The 23,701-nt window shown below is 44.9% G+C and overlaps 1 protein-coding gene and 1 pseudogene across 22 annotated transcripts in view; both read right to left on the reverse strand.

The window, feature by feature from the left end:
• Positions 1 to 23,701, reverse strand: part of SGMS1 (sphingomyelin synthase 1) — a 350,796-nt gene that overhangs the window by 302,060 nt on the left and 25,035 nt on the right. For 7 of the 22 annotated variants that reach the window (XM_063817589.1, XM_016962372.4, XM_063817583.1 and 4 more), the window contains exon 1: positions 10,879 to 11,021. The exons of 2 other annotated variants lie outside the window; for them this stretch is intronic. The gene's annotated coding sequence lies outside the window, so the exon portion shown is untranslated. Of the gene's footprint in view, positions 1 to 9,873; positions 10,616 to 10,878; positions 11,461 to 11,864; positions 12,369 to 19,717; positions 19,927 to 22,416; positions 22,498 to 23,701 lie in introns of those variants that run through there. 13 more of the 22 variants (XM_054659378.2, XM_054659381.2, XM_063817585.1 and 10 more) reach the window with 10 other exon arrangements.
• Positions 16,609 to 18,517, reverse strand: LOC100611279 (protein SHQ1 homolog; annotated as a pseudogene).

The following is a 23,701-nucleotide window of genomic DNA, read 5'->3' on the forward strand; positions in this document are numbered from 1 at the left end:
CCAGGCTAATTCTTGTATTTTTAGTAGAGATGGGGTTTCACCATGCTGGCCAGGCTGATCTCGAATTCCTGACCTCATAGTCACGTTTTTTAAAAACAAAGAAAGTAAACTCTTAAGTACTCTTGTAACTCCCCAAGTAGTTTTGAAGTGCAGTCCCAGCTCTGATTCTCCCTTTGGGGGCTGACCACTTATAGCACACATCTTCCTAGGCTTGTCTCTGCTGTCAGGATTATGTCACTAAAAATGGAAACCTCGTGTGGCTTTCAACCCTAAAACAAAAGAAAATAAAAACCAAAAAAAAAATGCCACTTCTGGCTCCATCTACACTGACCTATGGTATGGATTCCCTTCTGTGCACTCTGCTGACACAGGGAACCTGGGCAGGTGACCTCTGTCCAGTCATCCCACCCCTGACCCAGGGAGGCTAGGTGTGCAGCTTTGATACTGTACTCACTACTTGGTGATGACATCATCTGTGGACATGTCTGTCTCCCCACTAATCCCTCAAAGACCCAGACCCCATCGCACTCATCTCTGTATCTCAAAGCTCACCAGGGAAACTGGCCCATAGGGGATTCTCAACACATATTTACTGCCACTGTCAACCCTGAGTTATAAAAAGACCAGACTGGAGAGTGTCTCCACACCTGAACAGGCCTCTCTAGCCTCTTCAGTCGGCCCCTGGCAATCCCCCCATCCTCTCTGCCCTGCCACATTCCCTCACCAAGCAAATGAGCTGTTACAGGCTGACAGGGTCACAGGAGAGTCCTGATAACTAGCACAGAGAAAAATCTAAACCAGTGTTTCTTCCCAAATACAACTTACTTGTATTGTTCACCTCCGAGTTCTTTCTAAATCCTGAGTTCCTACAAAATATTTAAATTCTAAAAGGTTTTCGTCCCAAGGTTTTATATATGTAACATTTTTTTCAAATAGGAAAAAATGTAGCCTGGATTGCAAGACAGAAAACTTCTGCTATAATAATAACTATTCATACTTCTTGAGAGCTTAATGTGTGTAGGTGCTGTACTAAGCTTGGTACACATTGTAGCTATGTGACCTCGTGGCAGCTGGAGGAAAGCTGTACAAAGCTCTTTTTTCCTACAAACACAGTTTTCTGCTATAATTAAACTAGGCAAATAAGATTATCTTCTGCCTCTCCACTGTCAGGTTATGTATCTCAATATACTTTTAATTTGTCTGTGCCTAAATTCCTCCATGGGGATAAGTGGTGAACAGGAAGTCTTTCTTTCTTTTTTTTTTGCCAATGGAAGGGGGAATGAAAAATAACAAAAATAAATGAGGCCATCTTCCTAAGATGGGATGTAATGATGGCACTCCAAGCTTCTAATGAGTGTTGACTTATATTTCCAAGTTTTCTCTCCACCTTGGGATCATCTCTCCTGAGCCATGCCAGAACCACTGGTGAGCAGGAAAAGCAAGTTTCTGCTCTGGACTGGCTCAGACACCCCTCTGCTGTCCTAGATAAACAGGACCACATGAGTTCAGTTTTTATTTCATGAGGCGGAAGGCACTTCCAATGTCTAAATCTGAAATCATCCCACCTGACTGTAACTAGAAGTAGGAGCAGCTGGCTCCTCACTGACGTGGGCACTGCTGATGGCAGTGGTTGGCAAAGAGTGGTCCCCAGACCAGCAGCATGACAGCATCCAGGAACACATTAGACATGTCAACTGCCCACTGCCACCTGCCCCAAGCTCTTTGCCTCAGAAACTCTGGCAGAGGTGGGTCCCAGACCTGGGCGTTGTAAGCAGCCTTCAAGTGATTCTGATATACGCTGAAATCTGAGAGCCACTGGCTTCACCTGATAAACATCTGAGGTCATGGGAATGCCCTGCTGGGCTAACCTGTGTATTACAACGCTTTATGTAAAGGTACTGGCTCTCCACCAACAGTACCTACTTCTGTTATTTCTGCCACCTGGCAAAGGCCCCAAACACTAAACTCCAGGGCATTCTTTTTCCTACTTTCTTGGGCAAATTACTTCTGCCCCACTCTCTTTGTCCTCAAAAAAGGTATGATGACAATATCCATTTCATTGGGTCAAGGACTTAGAAAGTGTCTGGCATGCAGTTAGCCATCAACAAGTGTGAATCCCTGTGATTCCGACATCTCTGCCAAAAAGTCTAATCAGAACTAGGAATATAGCAAAATAAAATTCGCTTCCTGAATGCTTACCACCTGACTTTTTCTCCCCACTCAATTCCAGAGCCCTGAGTGAGGACATCCAGGAATGACAGAGAATGCACCTGGCTCCACTGTCTTTCAGCATTTACTTGTTCAGTCTGCAACCTGAGCGCCCACTGAATGCCTGCCGACATGTGGAAAAAGCCCATTCTATAAATTTGTACAGCCTCCAACCAGGTCTTTCCGGACAAAAGCCATCCAATTCTGGGGCATAAAGCCTCACACACCTCAAGAGAGGTACAGGAGGAACGTGATGAATATTAACAAAAGTTGTCATAATAACAGCTAACATTTATGTTGTGGTTACCATGCCAGGCATTCAGTACCTTATAAATGTTAATATAGTCCCCACAATAACCCTGTAAGATGGCTGCTGTTATGACACCTACCAGAGAGTTGGGGAAACTGAGGTGCAGAAGGTTTGCATAACCTGCCTAAGGTCCCACAGCTTCTACACGATGAGGCTGAGATCCAAACCCAAGGCCCAGGGTCAGGGCTCTTCACCACTGTACTATAAGACAGAGAGCTATTGCTTATCTAGGCATCTTCTAACTATTTATCACCAATCCCACAGCACTGATTTTGAGATACTTATGTTTGGGCACAATATCCACTGTCATGGGATTCAATGCTGGGCCCTCAAGGCTCCCAACAGAAATGATAATTCTACTTGGTTTCTCCAGCGCCTTCTCCCCTCCCTAAACTAGTTCCACCCAAGCCAAATCAAAACTTCACAGAGCAGAATTTCTCTCCTCTCATAACTCCCCTGGCACTGCACCACTTCACCTCTAATTATATACCATCTGTCACATAGAGTTCTCTAATTGTTTCTTGCATATTAGCCTTTTCTTCCCCAGTCGACTGTAAAATTCTTTGGAAGTACCCATATTTTTTGTGAAACCCAACAAAACTAGGCAGAAACATGGGCTTGCAAATGTAGTCTTAGAGAGTGTTACACATTCATTGGCTAGCTAATTCACTTTGCTTTTCTGACTCTTCTTTATTATCAACCCTTAAAAACAGACAAAAGTATTAAGTTTATGAGATTTATTTTATGTATTTTTTGAAACAGGGTCTTGCTCTGTTATTCAGGCTGGAGTACAGTGGCGTGGTCACAGCTCATCACAGCCTCAACCTCCAGGCTCGAACAAGCCTCCCACATCAGCCCCCCCGCCCCAAGTAGCTGGGACTACAGGTGCACACCACCACAAGTGGCTAATTTTATGTATTTATGTATTTATTTATTTAGTAGAGACAGGGACTCACCGTGTTGCCCAGACTGGCCTCAAACTTCTGGGCTCAAGTGATCCTCCCACCTCGGCCTCCCAAAGTGTTGGGATTACAGGTGTGAACTACCATACCCAGCCAGTTTATGCTATTTAAAACCAGCATTAGGGGAGGTATTCTACCAACATAACCTAAGCAACAACTCTGTTTCAAGATCTGTACTCCAAGCATCTCCTACAATATCTTTTAAACCCTTCAGCAGCCTCCGTAAGGAGGGGGTGTTATTCCAGTTTGAGGAAAGAGGAACCAGGGCCTACCAGGGGTGAGTAATTTCACCAATGTCATTACAGGTTGATAAATGAAGGAAGATTTTAAAAGATCTGTCCCAAAACACCTATTAGCCTCCCTCTAATGTGGAGACTAAGGTGCCAAGATTCAAATTATCTTCAAAGCAACCTTTATAAAAAATGTTATCATGACAGAGAAAATTTGAAACTCTATTAAAAAGTCATTTTTAAAAAGATGAAATGATGACCATGTTCATGGACAGAATTACAATAAGACAGAAAATCTCACAATATTAGACAGAAAAATCATATTATATATTCAATGCAATGCCCATCACACTTTCCTAACTTTGTTGAGAACTTAATAAGCATTCCAAAATGCATATGGAAGTATAAAGATCCACAAATAACCAAGTCAAAGTATAAAGAAAAGTAGGGGCTCATTCTGCCATATAAAACACACTGCAATGCCATAATAAAAAAAAATTGGGGGGGCATAAAAACAGACAGATGACTGGTATCAGTATGTTGCAAGTAATGGGGACAGTTTCAGTTTGGGGTGATAAAAAATGTTCTGGAAATGCATAGTGGTGACAACAATGTAAATGTACTTGATGCCACTGAATTATACACTTAAAATAGTTAAATGATAAATTTTATGTTATGTGTATTTTATCATAATTTAAAAAGATTTTTAAAAATCAGTATGTTGAATGAAAGGAACCAGACACAAAATGGTACTATACTGTATGGTCCATTTACATAAAATTCTAGAAAACACAAACTAAACTACAGTGACAGCATATCAGTGGTTGCTTAAGTCCGGGGACAAAGGGATTACAAAGGGGCCCAAGGGCAATTTTGGGGTGATGGAAATGCTCTGTATCTTCACTGTGATGGTTTCACAGGTATGTACATCTGTCAAAAGTAATCAAGCTGTATACTTTGAATGGATTTAGTTTACCTATATAAGTTACAACTCTTATTTTTATTTATGTATTTATTTATTTATGAGACAGGGTCTCACTCTGTCACCCAGGATGGAGTGCAGTGGTGCAATCTGGGCTCACTGCAAACTCCGCCTCCTGAGCTCAAGCAATCCTCCCACCTCAGTCTCCCGAGTAGCTAGGACTATACCAATTAGCCAGGCTAATTTTTGTATTTTTTGTTCAGACAGGGTTTTGACCAGGCTGTTCTCTGTTCTTGAATTCCTGGGCTCAAGCAATCCACCTGCTTCAGCCTCTCAAAATGCTGGGATTACAGGTGTGAGCCACTGCACCTGGCCCTGGCTTAATTTTTTCTTTTTTTTTTGTAGAGACAGGGTCTCTCCATGTTGCCCAGGCTGGTCTTGAACTCCTGGACTCAAACAATCCTCCCACCTCAGTCTCCCAAAGTGCTGGGATTACAGGCATTGAGCCACCACGCTCAGCCTTAATAACTCTTAATAAAGTTGAAAAAGTAAACTAATATGTGTCTGTGGGAATCTGAGGTATGATAAAAGTGGCTCCACAAAACTATATGAAGGATAGAATACACTGTTTAATAGATGATTTAGGAAAACTGTCTCACAGAATGGAAAGGAAAAAAATAATGTGAGATTCCTTTGTTTTCCCATATATGAAGATGAACCTCAAATAGAATAAAGCCCTCAATGTGAAAGGTAAAACTGGAAAGCTGACAGAATACAGAATATCTTTGTAATCTTGGGGTAAGGAAAAATATCTTATACTCTTAAAGTGCAACCTAAGGCAAAAATTAATGGACTGGGGCTATATCAAAACTAAAAATTTCTCAAAGTTACCATTGACAAAGTTGATAAACAGATGACAGGATGAGATTAACATCTAGAATATACCAAAAAAAATCTGCAAATCACCACATTAGGAAAAGCAAGTATAGCTAGTCAAAGAAATTATAATCACTAACGAATATATTAAAAGAGTTCAAATTTACTAAGAAATCATATAAGTTCACAAAAAGAAAACCCAATGAGATCCCACTTTACAGCCACCAAACATTGGTAAAACTAGAAAGTTGGTTAATAACAAATTTGAGTAAGAACGTGGGGAATCAGGAACCCTTGTGCACTGATGTGGAACAGAAAGCAGCTGAGCAACTCTGGAGAGTAATTTAGCAGTGTTTAGTAAAAACAGGTATGTTTGTACACCATTACTCAGCCATCCCACTCCTAAGTACATACCCTTAGAGCAGCGGTTCTCAAACTTTCCCATGTATCAGAATCTCCAACCTGGGCATGCTGAAACACAGTTCAGCGTTTCTGATTCAGGAATTCTGGAATGTTAGGACCCAAGAATCTGTATTTCTAACAGTTCAGAGTTGATGCCGATGCTGCCAGGTGTGGACCATACTTTAAGAACCACTACCCTAGGGATATTCTCAACCAGATCATTAAGAAAATGCACACAGACCCAGCTACTCAGGAGGCTGAGGTAGGAGAGTCTCTTGAGCCTAAGAGGCAGAGGCTGCAGTGAGCCAAGATCATGCCACTGCACACCTGCCTGGGCGACAGACCAAGACTCTGTCTCAAAAAAAAAGAAAAAAAAGAAAGAAAATGCATACAGGATGTTTGCTAGTGGTAGCAGGAGTGGAGGTGAGTTAAGCATCCATCATTAGGGAAATGGGTAAGTAAAAGTAGGAGACACATAAAAGACCAGCCCTACAAAGCAGCAGTCAAGGCAACGCACTAGATAAACCTGCACTAACAAGGATCTCACAAATAAAATGTTAAGGTTCTTCTGACTTTTATGAATGCCTGCAAATTTCCATAATAAAAAGCTCTAATGTTGAATAAAAAAAGAATGAAATCTATAGCACAGAACCACTTATGTAAATCAAAAACAAACAAAGTAACTCAACATCTTTAACAAAATACATACATATGCAAGAACATATCCTGCACTGGAGAGAAGGCTCCTCTGGGGGAGAGGGGCCTGGGGGGTGGTGGGAGGGGAATGAAGGAGAAAAACGTAAAACAAGCAAGGGGCTTTTGCACAGTGAGAGGATCCTGTGCCAAGAACTGGAATGTGAGCTCAGCTCTCAGCACCAGAAGTCTAAAAGGTAAATCACCCAAATTATCTAAATCTCCACTCACCTGTCTGTACGTATAATGGTTGCTTCAGTTAAAGCCCTTGTGGCTTTACATCATTAAGGGAGTAGATCAGCTTGTCACTGAGAGTGGAGGGGAATCTTTCTCAATACAAGCTTGGGGTGATTTCAGGCCCCCAAAATCAAACCTGCTACTGAGCCCTGGATTTTCCCTTTGACATATTAGTTTAAAAAGACACTGGTGCTCTTGGCTTTTGGCAGAGTGTGTGTGTCTCTTTCTCTGTGTCTTTCTCTTCGGTGTCTGTGTGAGTCTCTGTGTCTGTGGATCTGTGTGCGACTGTCTGTGTGTGATGTGTTTATCTGTGGAGATGGAGGACTGGGAGAACAGCAAAGCATTCCAGCAGGGCCTGAGCCACACTTATTCATCAGCACCATTCAATGCAGCTTTACTGAATCCAGAAGTCAGTTATAAAACCAAGCTACCTTCCTGGGGCTCCGCCCACCCTTCTCTTTCCCTTTCTTCACTCTCTCCTCCCTGACATCCAATGCTGCCTCCCAACTCCCACATCCAAGTGGGCTGATCCAAAATAAGGTCCTCTTGTGACTGGGTAGCTTAATGGAGGTAACAACCTTTACAGGGATGCTCTTAGAGAGGAGAAATAGCCATTTATATTCCTGACCAAAAGCCTTTAATAGGAAAGCCAAAAATCTTGAAGACCAGCATGTCATAAAAGTTCCTCCAGAAGAGACTGTTATGGCTACAGCTACCATCCAAAAAAGGCATAGCCATCTATAACATGTTATGCCCCCACAAGGACACAAGAGCCACTGAATAGTTTGCCATATGAAGTGGTGGGAAAGTGTATATGGCAATCAAAGAATAAAAATCACCATTGATCAAATTTGTGTGAGAAAATGCAACAGATTCTTCTGACAGGATTGCTTTAAAAAGCAAGCTCATGCCAAGAAAGTACATCTTTAGGAGAAGAAGAAATACCTAAACAATTGGAGGAAGGAACAGACAGTGATGGTAAAGAGCAGAATGAACTGGCAGCACACTCATGCCTCCCTCCTAAAGACCAGGGCATTGATCCCTGTGTGCAAACAATCCAGAATTTTTATTCCCAAAATACTCTTTCAGCTTTTCTATAGCAGCACTTTTCAGAGTTTTCCTGAAATGTTATGTATAAAATGAAGTTTTCTAAGTTAAAGCATTTGACATCCAACAGGAGCACTTTTTAGTTAAAAATAATAATAATAATAATAATAATAATAATAATAATACTGCTAGGTGCAGTGACTCACACCTGTAATCCCAGCAGTTTGAGAGGCCAAGGCGAGAGGATTACTTGAGCCCAGGAGTTTGGGACCAGCCTGGGCAACATAACAAAACCCTATCTCTATAAAAAAGTAGCTGGGCTTAGTGGTGCGTGCGTGTAGTCCCAGCTACTCGGGAGGCTGAGGTAAGAGAATCCCCTGAGCCTGGAGAGTTCAAAGCTACAGTGAGCCGGGATTGTACCACTGCACTCCATCCTGGGTGACAGAATAAAACCCTGTCTCAAAAGAAAAACAAACAAAAAAAAACTGATGGCTATACTTAGGAGTCAGGAGTCCGTTTGGTTTTCATGACGTATGTTAAGAAAGCACACCATTTCTCTAGCTGAAATGTAGGATCTGCCCCAAGTTTGAAAATTAATAAATTTAACCAGAAAAGTAAAAGAATCAAGTTTTCAAGCTAAAATTGAATGTTTATGGTCAACCCAGCAATCATGTCTTATGAAAACATAAATATTCTTTAAATGTCAATGTGCAAAGGTATTGATGCATATATTTTACTCTAACCATATTAATACAGACTTAAAAATAGATGATGAACATGGTAAATACTGGTAAACTCTTCTGTTATGAAGAATTTTTAAAATTTCAGCTGCAGAGGCATGTATTGAATACAAGTTAGACACTGTGCAAGATGCTAGAAATCCTCCAATGAGTAAGATACTGGTTTAATAACCGTGTCCCTCTGATGTCAATTTAATACATCTCTGGAGTTAATGTCTTTTATTAAAAAGTTTCCAGAAATTTCAAATAGCTCACTATCATCACTGAAGAGTTGCAGAAATGTATCTTATTATTTTACTAAAAACATAAATTTCTATTCTGTGAAGCAGAAATGGAAGGAAAGGCCACTTCACTGTTTTTACATATCACTGTCACTCTCTGCAGAGTAACTACTTAAACTGCATGGCGGCAGCAGCCACCCCCCTGCTACCCAGCAGGTCACAGAGATGCAGAGACTCAAAAACATGCTATATATTGCTGTATATTTTAAGAGGCGCAGTAAGGAAACTCGAAATACCAGGGCCTCCAGAGCTAAACAGGAAGCAAGATAAGACAAGTGAGCTGCCACAGGCAGAAGGCAGCACCTGGAGGTTCCCCCAAAGCTGGCGCCTCCGACAGCAGGCACAGGCTGCTGCTTGCTTGCTTGCTTGCTTCTTTGCTTGGCCACGGCATGTCTTCAGAGCTGGAAGGCTGCCACCTGCTGAATCACCAAACATCCCTGGGCTTCCCTTGGAGCACTGACCACACAGGCACCCATCCCCCGCAGCCTTCGCCCGTGGACGTTTCACACCCCGACCAATGAAACGCCCCGCCCTCTCCCCTTCTGCACAGGCCAAAACAGCCGCCAACCCCTTTCCATCTGGGCAGCTCTAGGCAACACCCATCGCGTAGTCCTACGTCACCAGTCCCACTCCTCTCCTTCGGCCCACTCAGTCCCCCCTGAATGTTTCAACCCCCAGTGCCAGGAAGCGTGGGGAGTTCACAGCACAGCACATCAGACATTCGCCACTTCCACATCCAGGGAGCCAACTAGAAACATCCCCAAACCTAAAAGCAAAATAACCTGTCCAAACAGCTTTAAAGGTCCAGGAAGGTAAATGTCAAGAGAGCTAAAATAGTCGACAGGCCCCAGAACATAGAAAATAAACTTCCCTTTCAGAAAGCAGCCTTCACTTGGTTTCGTAAGCGTGTACCGCTGAAGTCTGTACTGTTTGAAGGTGAAAAGAAACATCTGAGAAGCACCTGCCTGGATTCTCTTCGCTCCCTCCGGCCATGACAACCCTTATCCCGATTTCTACTTCGCGGCACCAAAGAGGAAAGCAGCATTCACCAGAACGCTCCAGGCTGAATCCGTTAGCTGGACTAGGGCACTCTATCCGGCCCACGGGAGGACGCCACAAGCCCGAGTTCGGGTTAAGACGGTGGGAGAGGCAGCCGCTGCTGCTGCTGTTTTGCCCTTGACACGTCGCTGGGGGATAGTGCAGACCCCCTCTGTCACGGAAAAGCGGCGTCCTGGAGAGACTGTCCAGTTCTGGGCTGCGCCGATGCCCCTCCAGGCCTCGCCCCTAAACGTCCCCGCCCCGCGGGGGCAGCCCTGCGGGGTCTCAGAGCCGCCCGCGAGCCTGGCGGGCTGTTACGCGGCCTGGAGAGAAGGGGAGCGCTCCTCGGGGAGGGGGGTCCCACCTGTTTTGTAGTCAGGGGGCATCGAGGGGCTACGGTGGGGGGATCCCGAAATAGTGGGCGCCTGGCCGGCTGCGATCTGGCCCGAAGGTACCAACTGTCACACCGCCACCTAGGCTGTGGGGGTGGAGCCGTGATTGGAGTCGGCCCCTGGGGGGGGTCTCCGGACCCCGGGCGGGCTACTGCCCAAAGGCTCCCCGCCTCCCGATCGCCCCAATCCGACACCAGGCAGCCTTCCAGCCCGCACGCAGTAGCTCTGAAAAGGTGCCCACTGACGCCTCCTCCTTCCTCCCCGCCCCAACTTAGCCGGGGAGCCCCGCCGGCGGCCCGCCCCCTCCGAGCCCGGATCCCGGCCGCCGGACCTCCCCGCTGTGCCCACCCACGGGGAGCAGCAGCTCTGGAGGACTGCCCGCCAGGTACGCGCGCGGCACCGCGCGGGCTGCGCTCACGCCCCCTCGCCCCAGGGCAGCCCGCCCGCTGCTCCCCAGCATAAGGCCGGGCCCGCGAGACAGGTGTCCGATCGGCCCCCGCAACTGTGAGGCCGGCTGTCTGTCCCTGCCCCACGACTCACTTGCACTGGAGTCACGGCAGCCGCCGGAATTCCGCTCGCGGAGCCCCCCGCCGCGGAATGAAATCCGGGGCAGGGCAGCGTCGGGGCTCCGCACCCCAATCGCGCTCTCCGACCGGCTCCCTAGGCGCGAGGGGAGAGCAGTCAGCCCGGGCCGGTCCTTCTCACTCCCGACCTGCCCGCCGCCTGCCGCCCGCAGCCGCTGCCCCGCTGGTGCGAACGCTTTCGACTTGCCACCGCGAGCTTCCCAGGCTGCCGAGCATGCCCAGTCCGCTGCCCGAGCCGGCCCGGCTTCCCGCGCGACGCGACTCCGCTCCTCCGGGTGTTCACTGCGGCCGGGGGGGCGGGCCGGCCGGGCGGGGTCCGCGGGGGGCTCCTCCCGGGACCGAGCGGGACCCCGAACCAAGGGACAGTCGCAGTTTGGGCCCCTTGAATTTTACTTTCAAGTAATGGGAAACTGAGGAGGCGGGCGCTTTCCCCAGCGTTTTTAGGGGCCCACCAAGTAAGGCCTGGCGGGAGCCAGATTTTACAATCAGGGACGGTAAATCCCTTGGGGCAGGGCCGGAGACCGGAGCCGCTAGAGCTGGTCACAAAGCAGGGAACGCAAACTCAGCCTGCTGGAAGCCAGGCACGAGTTTGCGAACTACTACTGGATTCTTTTTCCCACCAAGCCCAAGGGCTGCGACACTTGGGATTAATGCCCAATGGATCATTCATAGGAAACGGCCGACCTGACTATTCGGCCCATTTTCAAACCTCTAACCATAGACTCTCATCTTTCTCCCACAACAGAAAAAAAAAGCCTCGGGCGACGCCTGGGAGCGCGACGGTGGCGCAAGAGCTCTAACCGCGCGAGGTGAAAACTCCGACTGCGTCAGAGCCGCCCCGCCCCGCCTGGGCCCCACCTTCCGCCGCCCCTCCGAGCTGCGGCGAAAACCCGGAGAGCGGCTAGGCCGGGGTCGGAGCCCGCGCATGCCCAGTAGCCCCACCTGGTGCAAGTCGCCTGAAGGAAGGTTTTCCTCTGCTCCCCGAGCGGAGCCCCAGCGCCCAAGTTAGGATGGACAGCGGGGAGAGCTGGCCTTCCCGCCCCGATGCCCGCCGTCCCTGGCCGGCCCGCGCCGCACCTCGGTGGCCTAGAGGCAGCCCGAGGCCGTGCCTCCCGCGGGGTCGGGGACTTGGCGAGCGGGGGAAGAGGCGCGCGACGGGCCCGGCGTGACACGTGACTGTCCGCGGCGCTCCGGGCAGCCATCTTCCGCCCGGCCATCGGGCCGCGGGCGCTCGGAACAGACCTGGGAGCTGGCGGGACCGTCCTCCCCCGCCACGCCCTCCCATCGGGCTTTGGGCGCCGGACTCTGGCCACCGCTCGGCACCTGCCTCCGCCTCGCCTTGGGGTATAGGAGTCCTGTACCGACCCCTGGCTTGCCCAGAGTACAGGTTCTCGCCCGGGCCAGAAGCAAACTGCGGCGAAATCGAGACAACAGCACTCAGGTGGCGGAGGGTCCCCGCTTTTCCCCAGAGGCGGAAGTTGGCGAGGGAGTCCTCTTCCGTTATCCAGCGAGAGCGCTGCTCTGGCTGCCTCCCGGTTCTAACCTAGTCCCTGCAGAGGAGTGATGTACCGGCAGGGACATTGGACAGAGGCCGTGCTCTTCCCTGCAGCGCATACCCCGCGGCCCCTGCTGGTGGGCGGCTTCGATGGTGCTGATGTTCATAGTGAATATTTATTGAGCGCCTGCCTCGAGTCCCTTGGGTTTCCTGTTGTCTCGGGACCTGCCGCGTCACTATCACCCTAGAATTTGTTAGAAATGCACGTTTTCGGCCCCACCTAGACCTACAGAACCAGAAACTGCGGGTGGAGTCCTGCAATATGATTAACAAAGCCCTCCGGGTAGTTGTCATGGACGCCTCTATATTTCAGCTAAGCAGTCCATTTTAATAAGCTAGGCAGTGAAAATTTCCATAGTTTTCCCCAAAGCACAGTGAGGAGCCAGGGATTCAAAATGAGGCAATCTGCCCCAATGCAGGCGTTTTATTGCACCCTCCACTCCTGGCTCCTCTGGTTTTTTCGCCCGTAAGACACAGTACTGCTCTTCTCAGGAAGATTAGGAAAGTACATTTGTCACATAGGCTTGTCAAGCACGGCTTTAAAATAACAACTGAAATTCAGTTCAACTGCATGTTTTGAGTATCTACTGGGAGCAAGGCTCTGTGAAGTGTATAGTAGCCCTACTGGTTATGTTTATCAGTTTGCACCTAAAAGGTGAAAGGAAGGCTTGCTTTCTTGTGATGTAAATTTTTTCAAACTAAGGGAGTGCCAGAAAACTGCTGGCTGCTTTCTCTCCCGTGTTGGTTTCTCTCCAGTGCTATCCAGAATGTGCTGTAAGCTTTGGACTTCCTGAAACAAAGGTCCAAGTAAGCATCTGGTCTTTGATGTACTTTAAAATGCACCCCACCCCCACATGAAAGATAACTAAATTTTTCAAAATATTAATACTTCTTGAATGTAAATCGTGTGTCTAGGGTACTGGCATAATTTTTTTTTCAAATTTTCTATATGTTTGAAATGTTTCATAATAAAATCCTTTAAAATTTTTTTCCATGTGTAATTTTAGGATGATATATATATAGCACATGGAAAAAAGCAGGGCATAGAAGTATTTCCACTTTAATTTCAGTTTCATAAAATCAGAGAGAAAAAGTCATAGATATATACACCATACATAAAAAATAAAAGCATAAATAAATACAGAAAGAAATCTAAAGAGAAATCACCATAGCAGTAAAAGTAAATTCTGTGTGAAGTGGTTATAAGGACACTAAGAGTTGCCCCTCCTTGAAATTATATTTAGTTATGGTCCTTAAGTCACTATTATTTGTAACCAAAAAAAAAATTTGAATAAAAATAGTTCTCCCTCTTCAGTCCATCCAATCCTAAAGAATTTTTATCAGTGCCCTTTCTTTTTCTTCAGAGTCACTCTGTCACCCAGGCTGGAGTGCAGTGGCACCATCACAGCTCCCTGCAGCCTTGACTTACAGGGCTCCAGTGATCCTCCACCCTCAGCCTCCTGAGTATCTGAGACCACAGGTGCAAGCCACCATGCCCAGGTAATTTTTTATTTTTGGCCGAGGCGGTTTCATCATGTTGCCCAAACTGGCCTTGAACCCCTGAGCTCAAGTAATCCACAGGCCTCCGCTTCCCAAAGTGCTGAGATTATAAGCATGAGCCACTGTGCCTTGCTTACCAGTGTATTTCTTAGGAAAATTTTAATAAACATCATATTGTTGGATTGTAAAATTTTTGGATTCTCAAGTACTCAGAATATCATGAATTACGTTGCTGTCAAGACAACTAGGAAACAAAAATGAATCACCTCCAAGTCACAATCTGTCATTAGAAATCTTGTTAAAAATAATACTAAGAGCAAATACTGAAGCAAATGCTTCACTTACCAAAACAGCTATTCTGAAGTAGGTGGTTTGGTTCCAAATGAATGACTTTTCTACCTTTAGAAGGTAAACTACCTGATTTAAAATGTGGTTTTATTCAGTGGACCTTTCAGCAGTAGCCATCACTCACCATTGAGAAGGTGGGCTTCTCTCACCACCTTAATTTCTGTAGGTCTCTTTCACCCTCTAGCATACATCTTACTAAGGCATCTAAAGTACTTACTACTTCGTACTCATGGGATCCAATAATGCTCACATAATGTCATCAATAGAGTGGACCAGTGTGATGTTTTGTGGAATGTCAGAACAATCAAGATCACTTCAGACTAATATGGCAGTGAGCAAGAGAACTAATGGAGCCCGTGGCAACACTGGGAAGACATATTGTTGGCCCTGTTGGGTAACAGCAAATCACTTCTGATGGACCTTGCAAATTGGTATGGAGGAAAAGGCATTAGCCAGGTAAATAAGTGCATACCAAATGTCAGATCTGCCCCAGGTGCATACCAATGTGTTAATCTGCCCCAGTAAAGGTACTACTTCTGGGAGAGCAGCTGAAATTGGAGTCCCCATCTGATTACATTTATGACATTCCACGGTCATTCTTCAAGATCCATTTGTCTTCTGCACAGTCTAAACTGGGGAATTAAATGGGAGATACTATAGGTATCACTACCAACTACCTGTAGTCAAAGTTCAAACAGTGCTCTGGAAGCAAGGAGACTTTTGTTTCTATCCATGGAAATTTGTCTCAATGGGATCCAGAGCCACGTAGCCTGAATAACAGGAGTAAGACCTAAGGAGCCCCTGCTTAGCCCTTTAAACTCTTCTGGCCAACCCGGGTTCCAAACCAAGGCTAACCAAAAAAGCTAGTCGAAGACAACAAAGGTCATTCCAAGTATTGGCCCCGAGGCTTAGATCTGATAATACTCAACATTCTGTGCTCATTCCTGTGTACCTGGCTAGGATTCCTGGCTTCAATAACTGCTTGGCTTCTATTCATTGACAAAAAACTTGGAATTTATTTGAAGATACCAGGGTAGATCAGGGATGCAGCTGAGCCTCGGGATGAGATGGAAACCAGGAACTGGAGTATTGAAAGGAACCCAGAAAGTCTCCGTCTGTCTCCTCTGCATTTCTATTTATTCTCTCCCTGTGCTTTCTGGCTTTTTTCCTTCAGTTCCATGAAACGACCACTTGAGAGCTCCCAAGTTTTTAATCTCTTCCAGAGAGTAACAAGAACAACCCTACCTATATTCATTAACCCTCTTGTCTAGTTGAATCCTATTTCCCCAGATTCCCACTGGCCACTTAATCTTACTAATATTTCAAGGTCCATCTCCAATTTCACCTTTTTTTGTATACAAATGTTCATAACAGCTTTATTTATAACAGCCCCAAACTGGAAACAACCCAAGTGTTCATCGGTAGGTCAATGGACAAATCTGTTCAATGAAGTGGTACTCAGCAATGAAAAACACAAAAACAAAAACTCTTGACAAATGCTACCACATGGATGGATCTCAAAATAATTATACTGAGTAAAATAAGGCTGACCAAAAAACGGATACATATTGTATGATTCAATTTACATAGAATTCTAGGACATGCAAACTAATAATGGGGCAAAAGGGCACTTGGGGATGATGGGTCCGATTTTCACCTTGATCGCAGTGATAGTTTTACGCAGGGTATACATATGCCAACACACTGTACACTTTAGATATGTGCAGTTTATCAGCGGTCAAGTATACCTCAGTAAAGCTAAAATAAAAATATTAATGGGCTCCACATTCTGGAGACACTGGCAGTAGAACTATTATTTTCAGCTTGAAATATTAGCTACACTTTGGTAAAAATACTTTTGAATTTTATCTTCACAGTTGTAGCAAGGAAACCAAAAGGTATAAACATTCACTGATTGAAAAACAATGTCATAAAGTCATCCCAGTATCTGTGAGGAGTTGGTTCCAGGACCCCTGAGGACACCAAAATCCTCAGATGCTCAAGTCCCTGATAAAAAAATAAAAGGTACAGTATTTGCATATAACCTACCCATATCCTCCTGTACACTTTAAATCATCACAAGATTACTTATATTACCCAATACAATGTAAATGCTGTGGGAATAGTTATACTGTATTATTTAGAGAATAATAAGAAAAAAAGTCTGTACATGTTTGGTACAGATGCAGTTTTTTCTTAAAAATTGTTGATCAGCAGTTGGTTGAATCCACAGATGTGGAACCCACAAATACAGCAGGCTGACTGTATATACTAAGAAAAATTACAAAGTGAAAATGAGGAATTCTCATTCTGTAAATGAAACCAAATCTAACACATTTCTCAACAATGAATAAAACCACTTAAGAGTCAAATATTTGGTGTCTGACAGCCATCTCTCTCCTGCATGTTGCTGTGGTCTACAGCAGTGGTGCCCTCGGGTTCAAAAACCTGAACGGTGGTCTTCAGTTGTTCCCCAAGCTCCTCTATCAGAGGCCCAGACACTCCAAGAGGCCGGGAAGAGGCAAGTGGCTTTCCCTGACTGGCATCAGACTCCTGGATGGCTGTGTTTCTGCATACTCCACCATCAACAATCAGAAGGGCACTGCTTTCTTCAAGAAGGGGACCTTGCAAAGAACTGTCTCAGATGGACTATCTTTGAGTTCATCTTGTTCTGAATGCGAGTCTGAGTCTTCGTTTCCAGATGACACAGTGCTGTCTGAGTCCTCTGAATCACCTGCCTCAGAGCTGCAGCAAAGTTTCTGCTGCCCAGAAACTGAATGGGCTGCTTGTAATGCAGATTCTTCCTCCTGGACAAGAAGTGCTGCTGCTTCTAGTTCTTCCAGTTCTAACCCCAACTGGGCCTTTGTAAGGGAGACTTCCTTTAAGGCTTCTGCAAGAGCTGCCAACGTTTTGGATTTGATTTTCTGAATCCACACACAGTAGTCTGAGATGTAGAGATCATTCAGTATGTATGCTGGGTCATTTTCCTGAAAAATTTTGTGAATATCCAGGAGACACTTTAAAACTGCACTTTTACCTAGTTGCAGTATCTTTATAGTCTCCCCGTAGGCCTTCATCGCCAGTTTGAAATGGCGATAGAGCGGGTAACACAATACCCTTCTTCCAAAAGACACCATGATATCATGAACATTAGTCCAAGTCTCAAACCAGCATAGTATTGGACTCAGTTTCCTGATATTCCATGCAGATTCAACGTTCTTCTCTCCTTCAGTGACACGGGTTTCTTAGCAATATGCCAGAAGGATATCAATCGAACTGTAGCACACTTGACGACAGGCTCTGTTGTCTAGCAGATAAGATTTATTGACAAATTCTTGTAGCTGATATTTCTCTTCAGAAAAAGACACTAATGCAGCATGATTTTCTTGCTTCTGACTCTTTTCCAAAAAGGCCGTCGTTTTTTAATATTTGTCAGTCCACCAAGGATTATACTTCAAAATCTGTTCAACTGCCTCATCTTCAAAAAAGTCAGCTAGATAATGATCAGGATCAAACTTGGCCAGCTCAGCGGCCAGGTGCTTTTGTTTTCGTTCTGCTGCAGGGGTGAAATCTGGATCCTTAATAGCATCACTCAATTCATCCTGTAACTGCTGAAACACTCCTGATCGTAAGTTTCCAAACCCATAGTAGCATGAGGATTCAAAGCACTTTCTGTTACCTCTTCATAGGGTGTCTGCTCAATTTCCCAATCAAACTCTTCATCGTGAACTACTTCCTCAGGAATTTCAGAATCACCTATTGCTTCCACAAGTGGTTTTGCTGTCCCGGATTTTCCTGGTGCCAGAAGAGCAACACATGTTCAGCCCCTCAAAATGCTGGCCAGGGGTTTCTTTGGGCAGGTGAGTGGTAAAAATTCCTTTATCTGCATCATAGGACCCTTGCTCGCTTCCATATTCTACAATTCTTCCAGGAGGGGTTAATCTGAGAAAGTACGGCTTGGCATAGTAGTCTAGGCCGACCCCTCGAAGTAGACGTTGAACTCGGAGGCCGGGGCCTAGGGCACGCGGATGGCGATGGTCAGGAAATCCGGATCCTGGCTGAGGCTGAACGCTGGGGTCAGCATCGCGGCACCAGACGCAGGGGCCAGCGCGGCTGGCCCTCACTGCCGCGGTGGTCCCACCAAGCAACTCTCTCCAGTTTTACCTTTTTAAAATAAAAGATGTCTGGGCCGGGCGCAGTGGCTCACGCTTGTAATCCCAGCACTTTGGGAAGCCGAGGCGGGTGGATCCTGACCTGAGGTCAGGAGTTCGAGATCAGCCCCGCCAACATGGCGAAACTCCGTCTCTACTAAAAATACAAACATCAGCCGGGCGTGGTGGGGGGGGCCTGTAATCCCCGCTACTCGGGAGGCTGAGGCAGGAGAATCACTTGAACCCGGGAGGCAGAGGTTGCAATGAGCCGAGATCATGCCACTGTACTCCAGCCTGGGCGACAGAGTGAGACTCTGTCTCAAAAAAAAAAAAAAAAAAAAAGTCTGTCTTCCAGGACACAGAAGCCTCCTATACACACATTTTGGCCCTTGATTATATTATGTCTTTTACAGTTCTTTGCATGTTTCTTGCAGGTAAGTCTTGATTCTTCAATTACATATTAAATTTCTATCAAGGATATATATCTAGCTTTCATCTTTCAGAGTACCTAGCATAGGACTTGGCACCAAGTACCCATAGTAAACAGTTATTCAACCATAATGTATGATTTTCTTTTCTACTTTTCACTGGTATGTTTTTGTTTAAAAAGGGTAAACCACCAGGGATGGAAATGTCCTTGCTATGTTATCCTTCTTCTCTAATTAGCAACCACCCTTCACAATCTGCCACATTACATTTAAAAAGGATTTTCAAATTAGACATTTATGCCTAGGCATTAACCAGGGACTGATGAATCAGTGCCATCAGCAGAACACTGCCCTGACTGGCAGACATGGCGCCATTGTCAAGACTTGTAATTTACTCCTGGCTTTTCAAATAGTCAGTGTGTAACTCCAGGCAAGGTTTAATTATCTCCTGTTAAAATGGGAATAATATAACCCACCCCCACTTTGCTTCCCATGGGTATCATGAGAATTAATTAGTTATTGAATAAGAATATATGTCTATAAAATATTTTATAGTTCATTAGAGGTAAACATAAATGCAAACGTAAGATATTGTTCAATGTATTATGAATGTTCATTGTTGCTGTATTTAGTACAAAGTACATGTATTATATCAACAGTGGTAGTACACAAAATAATGAATACATGTTGGGTCAGCACCTCCTCCAATTACCACTTGCAAACAAGTCCTGGATGGCCAGAACTAATTGGAAGGTTGAGACAAAAATTATATCTCGCACACTAAAGAAGGGGAGATTGATATAGTGCGCTCACCTAAATTTCGTAGTGCCTGCATGAACTCTTCAAAAGCTTCAAATCTAGGCTAGGCTACAGGAAGAACAACAGCAACTGAAGACTGGCACCTTTTCTGGAACCTCAGCAGCACCTTCCTTGTTTTGTAAGATTTCGAAGAAGCATATCAAAATTCTTCCACCCATTCCTTCACAGTATAATAGGAGAAAACATCTATCCTCCGTTGACACCTGGAAGAATGAGATTCCAACTCACTCCAGGACATGGCCAGAAAAATTCAACAAAAGATTTGCTAAATCCTCTGCACTATTATCTAGACCAGGATTTCTCAACCTCAGCTCTGCGGACATTTGGGCCAGATAATTCTTTGTTACCAGAGGCTGTCCTGTACATCATCAGGTGTTTAGCAGCATTCCTGGCCTCAACCAAATGGATGCCAGTAGCACCTCCCCCACCCACTTGTGACAGCCAAAGATATCTCCAGACATTGCCAAATGTCCCCTGTTATGGAGAATCATCCTCAGTTGAGAATCACTGGTTTAGGCAATGATCAAAGTGGGGTAACTAAATCAAAAGGCACTGCAATCTTAAGTTGATCAAGCATCCTTCTTTGAAATCACTCAGCACTTTCATATATTGCATTTATATCTTAGGTATTCATATTCTAACAATTCAGCCAATGTTTTTTGAGTTCACAATGGACAAGGTACAAGATCAAGTAAGTAATTCTGTGTATCCATAAAACAGAAATGGATATGGTATGTCCCAGTTCTCCACAGTAGGCATTTATGTTATTCCCATCCCAATATTTAGCCCTGATCAGGGTTGTCAAACATTGCATGGGACATACTTATCCTAAAAAATTATTCATTATTTATCTGAAATTGAAATTTAACTGGATGTCCTATGTGTGTGCATGTGTATGTTTGTTTGTTTGTTTGTTTCTTTTTCTAAATCTGATTACCCTACCCTGACAGACTCAAGGTTTTTTCCCTGTTCCACAAACTTTATGACTTGACTTCATTAAAAATAATAAAGAGGAGTAACTGCAAAGGCTTTAAAAAATGCTGTTAGAATGAGTATCACAACTGAATTTGAGGATACATTTTCTTTGAAAGATGTTTATTTTCCTACTGAAAATGGTGGCAAACTCCTTAGAACTCATTCAAAGCCTGATGGGATTCACTGCCTGATTTATTTAAAAACACTTCTGATGCTCACAGACTATTTATCATTTACACAGCAAATGATGTTCTTCTAGTATTCTTGTTGGGTGAGTTAGCATTGTGGAAGGACATAGAGGAGAATCAGACACAAACTTCTTATAATCTCATAAACAGGAAGAAAGGGAGCAGAAGCATAGACTGACTTTACTTTCGCTCAGCTTACCTTCCTAGTTCTCCAGGTATGGTCCTCAGAAGAGGAATATGATGTGACCTGGGAACTTGCTAGAAATGCACATCCTTGGGACCCACCCCAGACCTACTGAATCAGAAACTCTGAGAGTGGGTCCTAGCAACCAGTGTTTTCACAGGCCTTCCAGGTGATTCTTCCGCATGTTCGAGTTTGAGAACAACTGCTTTAGAGCCCTGGTTCTTGACCCTGGCTACAGGGGAAAACACCTGGGGAGTTTTTAAAATACTGATGCATGGGGTCCATTCCAAGGGAGTCTGATATAATTACTATGGGGTGCAGCCCAGGCATAAACATTTTTTAAAAACTCCTCAACCAGAATAACGGCTCTACAGAAATTTTATCAAATGCCAAAGAAAGAGTTCCTTATTTTGCAACTATAGTGCTTTCTACTCTGGCCCTAATCAACTTTCATAAAGGCAGAATGGACAGACATTACGTGTTTTAATTTGAAGACTACCAAAAGGCCGGCCATTAAACTAGGTATATGGGCTCGTCCTCAAATCCCTAAATCTACTCCTTAGGACCTACTATAGCCAGTGTCATATAATAGAAAAGTCACTTATTGTCCACCAGACTCTGCCCAAATATTTGATAACCTCTTGGGGCCTCATTTTCTCGTGTCTACACTGGGGATGATATTAACTCTTCACAGGATTTGGGGAATTATAAAGAAAGACCATGTAGTAAAGGCAGGAAGATCAATAATCAATAATCACATCAGAACCTGAAGGGACTTTGTACCATTGAAGTGAGGCAGAGGAGAGAGAAATTTAGAAGGACAAATTCACAAATTTCAATGTGTTTCTATAATAACTACTTAAATTATTTTCTCTTTGAATTGCCTCACTTTTGTGTGTGTATGTCCCCACTCCCACCTGTTCCATTATTTTCCTATTTTCACTTGTACCTTGGCAACCCATCTGTGGTTTTGGCCAAGCCGTTTTAATGGCATTGAACCTGGTAGTTTTTTTTAAAGAGTGTGGTAGTAGTTATACATGGCTCGATAACTCCTGGGGCTACAACAAGGTTAATGCGACAGTTTTTGTTGTTTAAAAAACATGCTTGTCTGACAAGTCAATCATTTTAAGCCCCTTGTTCACTTCAGGATGGTTGTTAAAGGCTTCTCTGTGAGCTAAAACTCTCGCTGTTAAGGGGCTGCCTGCCCTGACTGTATGCATTAAATGGAACAGTTCTCTACATGGTTTCTTACTACAGATGCCTTGGGATATATGGACACTGACATTACCTGCTGCAACAGGTCCTCTCCCAGCGTACTGCTGAGACCTAAGGGCTTAAATACTCACCAAACCAAGTGACCTTGGAGGGCTGGTCATGGTGGGCATCTGGGAGCTGGGAAAGAGCATTGGAGAACTTCACAGGGAAACCTAGTAGGCAAAAATGAAAGAACCCATAAGGGCCATTGGCATGAGCCATAGCTAAAGGCCACTGGGTTAGCTCTCAAAGAAAACTGCAAGATTGAAGCATAAATTCCTTCATCATGAACCAGAAGTCATGGAGTGGAGCCAGGGGCAAGAAAGAGAAAGATGAAGAGGTAGAACCACCAGGATAAAGGTGCCAAGAAAAACAGTGAGAGCAACACTCAGGGAACCAGAGACAGGAACACAGCTGGGAACTAGGAGGAGAAACCACCACAGCTGGAGTGCAAAGTGGCCAGGCCAGAAAAGCCTCATGGAATCCTGGTTAACTGAATGTTTCTATTGACTGAGGCCACTGCTTAAGCCCTGTATTCTTTTTTATTTCAATCCCCATGGTTAGAAAAATAGTCCTAAAATGGGTTCATACCCTTTCCTATCCTGCAAGATCTTAAACATCACTATGTTTTCCTGCAGTAGTTAAAAGCATGGGCTTTGGAATCAGAAACTGGGCACATATCTGAGCCCTGCTACTTATTAGCTGTGTAACATTGGTCAAATGAGTAAACTTCCTGGAGCCTCAGTTTCCTTGCCTGTAAAATGTGAGTAACAATACCAACTTATTTTCAGGTTGTGAGCATTTCTCCATAATAATCCACATAAAGCACTTACCAGAGCCCTTGGCATACTGTGTGAGCATGTAATAATGTTAGCTGTCATTCCAAGACAACATGTTGGAATAATCTACTTTTTCCATCACTATATATCTCATTTTCCTTCTTTTTCTTCTCCCTCAAACCTGTCCCCATTCCAACAGATGTTTTGGCCTGTGTTCCTAGCCTCCAGTGACAGCAGAAAGCCTGTTAGATTTCCTGCCTTTGTTTCCCAAAATTTGATCCCCAAGAAACTGGGACAAGATATTTTCCTGAGACAAGATATCTCAGGAAGGGGAATGAGTGGAGCTTCTTTTCACCCCACACTAGAAAGCCATTCTGTTTAGAAAAAGGAGAGGGAAGGGAAAGAAAAGGGTGCTATACCAGTTTTCCAGTATCACCGTCAGGGAGAAAGCAAGGCCGGAGAGTATCTGGGCAGATGTAACTATAAGCAGCCTAATAAAGGTTCCCAAGTCCAAACCATGAATCCAAACGGCAGAGCTGCCAGACATGAAAGGCCTTGCTGCCCTTCCACCCCACAATACTTCACCTCTGGAAGCCTT

The sequence above is a fragment of the Pan troglodytes genome, chromosome 8 (genome assembly GCF_028858775.2).
Source record: "Pan troglodytes isolate AG18354 chromosome 8, NHGRI_mPanTro3-v2.0_pri, whole genome shotgun sequence".
Taxonomy (NCBI): domain Eukaryota; kingdom Metazoa; phylum Chordata; class Mammalia; order Primates; family Hominidae; genus Pan; species Pan troglodytes.